This window comes from Tamandua tetradactyla, chromosome 6, assembly GCF_023851605.1.
Source record: "Tamandua tetradactyla isolate mTamTet1 chromosome 6, mTamTet1.pri, whole genome shotgun sequence".
Classification (NCBI taxonomy): Eukaryota; Metazoa; Chordata; class Mammalia; order Pilosa; family Myrmecophagidae; genus Tamandua; species Tamandua tetradactyla.
The window spans coordinates 52375645-52381375 of record NC_135332.1 but is presented as its reverse complement, the minus strand read 5'-3'; the positions used below and the strand labels follow the sequence as shown (position 1 = coordinate 52381375).

Below are 5731 nucleotides of genomic sequence, written 5' to 3'. Positions count from 1 at the left end.
TAAGCATATATCAAGTACCTACTTCATGTTAAGCATAGGAATAGTGAAAAATAAGATAAAGCCCCTGCCATCAAATAATTCACGAACTATTGATAGAGATACATTTTTATGTAAATGAATGTGATATGACAGGCTTTTATGTTCAGCAGACAATGCACTAAGCAAACCATGGCCATCAGTGTGGTCAGTCCTTTCTGGAATGAGGCTAGGAAGACGTCATAGAGAAGGCGCTGCTCAAGATGAATGTCAGAAGACAAGCAAGATAAGAAGCAGCTGAGAGGACAGTGGTGTTGGGAATGATAGTAGCGGCAACAGTCGTGTGTAACAGGAGAAAAGCTTGAAGCTGCCTGGAGGTGTGGGGGGCGTCCAAGGGTTTTGAAAGCTGGAGGAAGGCCCAGATGGGCTGCAGGTGCAGTCAGAGGCCATATCAGAAAGGATCTTATGTGTCATTTTGAGGAATTGGGTTTTATCCTGAGGGCAATGGAAAGCCATCGGAGGGTTTTAAACAGGGAGATGGAATGATGAGATGTGTATTTCAAGGAATGTAGCCATGGATGGGGGTAGACAGAGAGACAAACTGGAAGCAGAGAGACTGCTTAGGAGATCAGTGTAATAATCCTGGTGAGAGAAGATAAAGGTCAGGACTAAGGCTGAGCCATAGGCTAGTAAGAAGGTAAGGGATGTGAGAGATGTTAAGAAGGTGGCATTGAGGGGACTCAGTCACCAATTAGATGTGGGAAGGAATAAAAGGGGAGGAACTGTGGGTCATAATTAGGATTTTGGCTTGGGTGATGGTGCTATTCACCAAGACAGTTAGGTTTGGAGAAAAGATGAACAATGCTAATATTTATTAACATTTACTATGCATCGGGTACTATTCTAAGTCCCCTTTATATATGACTCAAAAAACCCATACAACACTATGAAGTAAATACTATTATTGTTTCTGTTATACAGATGAGGAAATGGAAACAGAGAGGTTAAGCAACTTGCCCAAGGCCACACAGCTCTGGGCATCCAAGCTCAGCCTGTGCTCAAAACCACTATGCTACTTCTTCCCAAGGGAGGGTATAAGTTTACTTTGGACTTAGTGAACTTAAGATGCTCATGGCCAATAGAATGCATCCTCCAAGACTGGCAAGAGGTTAGAGATAATGTCTGAACTAGAAGGAGTGGTCTAGGAGCCTTCAGCATATAGATGGTGGTAGAAACCTGGAGAAAGGATGCAATCTCCTAGGGAGAGAGTGAAGGGGGCGAAGAGGGCCAAGGACCATACCTTGAGGAACAGTGAGTTTACAGTGTAAAGAGAAGATCAGAACATTGACTAAAATAAAGCAGCCAAGGAGATAAAAATCAAGAGAACATGGCTTCCTGAAAGTTAAGGGGGCAGGAGAGGATTCCCAGTGGCAATTTCAGAATTTCTGTTTTAAGAGGGGTTTAGGGAAAGCAATCAGGTTGGCAGTGAAGGCTGAAATCTTGTCTTGACCCGAAGTTTGCACAGTGAGTGTGCTAATGCTTCTATATTTAGATGATATGTTTTGGGGGAGGCTGAAGGGAGGTGTTGATAGCGATGACAGGTGTAAATGCCCCCCCACCCACCCCCATACTATGCCTTGGAAATGTTTTCAGTAATTCCCAGGGACAGAAGCTGCAGAAATGCAAGGTAAGATGAGACTTTTGCAATATGAAGTCTTAAAGAGCATCCACTGGGCAGGGACAGGGGGCTATGAGACCTGTCTCTTCCAAACCTTGGCATGGTGACCAAAAGCCATATGTTACCCTGGAACACTCCAAGACACGAATTGTCTGCTGTGGCATCCTGGGAAAAATATGCCTGGTTATGTAGGACTGAATATGCCTAGGACATTTAGAAGGTCCGAAAGCCCATCTTGTTAGGAAAATTTCAACGGAAGCCTAATTACATGTGTGCAGGTTATCTTGGTTGAATGCAGGTTGCATTGGGGCCCCTTCTGTGAGTTGCTGTTTTCCATCCTTTCTTTCTCAGTATCTTTCCCTCTGCCAGCTTGTTCTTCTCGTCCTTGTCAGGCAGTGCCTGGGCGTCAGGCACAGATGGAACTGGAGCTCTTGCTGTGGGCCAGAAATAGTTTTGCAAATATCTGGCTGCTGGGGCTTTCTGCTTCCTTCCCCTTCTCCCTCCCTCCCCCTCCTCCTCAATGCCTCAGTTTCTCCCTCTGGGCTTGCGATTTGTGTGCCCACAGAAGAGTGACTGGTCATTCCTGGGCCACGTGCAGAATCATTCCACCATGATCAGTAAGACACGGTTCACCTCCTCCTGATCTCTGCATCCTGCTTGGTCACCTTGGTGGGAGACACTGTGGGGACCAGCAGTCCAAGTTCAATTGCGATTCCCTGCACCAATGTTGGTGACAGCCCCTCTTGCCATTTCTCCACCTCTGCTTCTGGTCTTCCAGATTGTGTTGGTGGCCAAGCCCTCCATCTTCTATGTTGTCTGTGTTCTGTATCAGATCGCAAGGGGGGGAAAGAATGGATGTGGAGAGGGGGTACCTGCTGGAGACCTTTTGAAACCTGGCAGCTAAGGGAGCGCTGCAGGGACTGAAGCCTGGGCTCCTGGCATCCTCTTACTTTCTAGATGGACAGTTCCTGGTGGAAAAGGAAATTCTCCCTAGATGCCTAGAGGCTGCAGCCTGGGATCCCAGCCTGCAGTCAGAGGATCTTGGTCATCTGCATGACCCACGTGGTGCTGCGAACCTTTATGGTGTTACCCATCCTCTGCTGGGGTGTGATATGCCATACTTCTTTCACAGCCACTCCTACCCCTGTCCCATCAGTACCGACCGCTTTGTGTCCATGGTCATGGAGAAGATCTTCCCGAACTTCATGTTTGGGGTGGGGATGAGCTGCTTCCTCCTGAAGCTTGTGGAGCTGCATTGCCTGGGCTGAACTCCACCTTCCAGACCCTCTTTGTGGCCTGTGCCAGCTGCTACCACTGCTGGAGACGGCCTGCTCCACTTTGAGGAGGAAAGGAATGGGTTCCAGGGCCGCGTCCGCTGCGGGAGCCTGGGCAGTGCAGGCGCCAGCATAGCACGCCCCGGGTTCCCCACCCAGTGGTGTGAGGCAGCGGAGTCAGCAGGCGAGGGAAGCAGCGGAGACCTGAGCTCTGACTGGACAATGCCATCTGGCAAAAAAGTCCTACCACTGCCATTCCTCTCCTGCTTGATCCTTGAGTGTGGGGAATTTGGAGTGGGAGTGGAATGCCCTGCTCTCTTCTGAGGGCATTACAGATGTAGTATAGTGAAGGGATTAGGAGTAAGGACTCTAGTCCATGCACCCCCCTCCCCCCCCAAAAAATAAATAAAAAGTGAGGACCCTGGAACCAGAAGGCCTGGGTTCATAACCCAGCTCTGCAAAGTACCAGCTATGTTACCTTGAACACGTTGGCTAACTTCTTAGTTCTTTCACCTGTAACATGGGAAAAATAATGATCCTACTTCATTGGAATGCTGTGAGGATTAAATGAGTTAATACACGTAATAAAGCTTACCCATAGTAGCTGGTCACAATAGACATTAGCCACTGGACTAACGTTAGACGACTAGTGTTGCTTTTTCCCTGGCTGCCTGTTTCACTTAGAATCACGCAATCAATGAACTCTTCTTTTGCTTGCTCCTAGGGCTGTTAGTAGCCAAGCCCCCACAGCAATCCTCCCTCTGAGTCTCTCTTATGCGCGCCCCCTCCTGCTGATCCCCACATCACCTGCCTGGTTCAGGAATGCATCCTCTCTTCCCTGGACTGCTGTTGCTGAACATCTCTCTGCCTGTACCGTCTCCTCCGTCCACGCCAACCTGCAATCTCCCTTCACTTGAAGCTCCTCGACCTGCCATCCAGCATCCTCCCTTAGCCAGACTGGACCTCCCTTTCCAGCCTGATCACCCACCCTTTCCCATAGAAATCTTCCATTCCAGCCACACTGGGAGCTGTGCCCCAGACTTTCATGGACTTCCCTCAACCTCCCATTCATTTTTTTTAATATTGATTTTTAAATTTTTATTCATTTTCACTGTGATAATATAACATAACATTTGCCATTTTAACCATTTTTTTAATTGTGAAAAATAACATATGTACAAAAAAAAAGTAATAAATTTCCAAGCATACCGCAATAATTAGTTGTAGAACAGATTTCAGAATTTGGTATGGGTTACAATTCCACAGTTTTAGGTTTTTACTTCTAGCTGCTCCAAGACACTGCATTTTAACCATTTTAAAAAAGTATACAATTCAGTGGCATTAATTACATTTACAATGTCATGCTATCATTGGCATCACCCATTATCAAAACATTTTCATTACCTACAACAGAAACTTTGCACAGTACCCATTAAGCGTTAACTCCCCAGTTCCCCCTCCCTCTAGCCCCCGTAACCTCAAATCTACTTTCCATTTCTATAAATTTGCATATTATAGTTATTTCATAAAAGTGGAACCTTACAACGTTTGTTCTTTAGTGTCTGGCTTCTTTCTCTTAGCAAAATGTTTTTGAGAACTTCATTCCTTTTTATGGCTGAATGATACAGCGTTCTATGGATTATACCACATTTTATTGACCCATTCATCAGTCAATGGACACTTGGGGTTGTTTCCGCCTTTGGTTGTTGTGAATAATGCTGCTATAAATATGGGTGGATAAGGAGCATGTAGGGTCCCTGCTTTCATTTCCACCTGAATTTCCACGTCATTTGGTTAAAGAACCACCAAATATCCTTTTGCTCCTGCTCCCTCATGGGCAGCACCAGCCTGGGCAACTTTGGAGCTGATCTAACTGGATTTGAACCCCGCTGGGCCACTTGCTGCCTGTGTGACCTTGGGCAAGATGCTCCATGTTTTGAGTATCGGTTCCTTTAGGTAAAAAGGTATTCATTAAGCCTATTTCACAAGGTGTTGTGAGGATTATACAAGATTATGCAAATAAAGTACCAGGTGCCCAGTATTCCTCAACAAGCTGCAGATGCTATTATTATATCCAAATTCTACTGCTATGTGCTCAAATCCTACCCTCTTTTTGTGAAGCCCATTTTACCTCCCCTCTGCTTTTCTCCTCTGAGGCGCCATGACGATTCTACTTGATCATTAGCCATGAGCTGCCTTGTGACTTCCCTTTCACTGTGATCCCAGACAGCAAGTTGAATCTCATCTTGCTATGCAATTTTACACGTCTCTGACTGATCTTTTCACTTCAGACGCAAGGAAGGGGGGGTGATGCTGTGCTTTAAAGGAGGAAAGGCACAAGGTTCTGCTGCTAGCTTAGCACTCAGCATTCAATAGGGGCTCAACTCATATATGCTGATTTAATTTAGTTTTGATCTATTTAGACTGGAATCAGGAGTCAAGCCAGATGGTGTTATGCCTGAAGCATGTCAGAAAGCCAGAAGAGATGGACATTCCTCCACCTCCTTCCATAACAAGGCCAACGTTTAACAATCCTTTAATAACTCAGAAAGTTCTTCCCGAGATCCAATTGGAGTCTTCTTTGCTGCAGTTGAAGCTGTTTTCCCTGGGCCTCAGGTTGTTGATGTCCAGGTGCTAAAAAGCAAAGGGACAATGTAAAGTAAAATTGGAGATGTGTATATCCTGTGACTCACCAGTTCTATTTCTAGGTATATGCCCCAGAAAGTCTCTTCCACAGTTTGCACCCAGAGATGTGTTTAAGAATATTCAGACTTCCGGAGAAGATGGCGGCTTAGTAAGACGC

General features: G+C 46.0%; 1 long non-coding RNA gene across 1 annotated transcript; it reads left to right on the top strand.

The window, feature by feature from the left end:
• Positions 1 to 245: 245 nt before the first annotated feature.
• On the top strand, positions 246 to 5530 carry LOC143686028 (uncharacterized). The gene is made up of 3 exons (XR_013176864.1): positions 246 to 353; positions 1630 to 1663; positions 5352 to 5530. It is a non-coding gene; the product is annotated as an uncharacterized LOC143686028 (long non-coding RNA).
• The last annotated feature ends 201 nt before the right edge of the window (positions 5531 to 5731 follow it).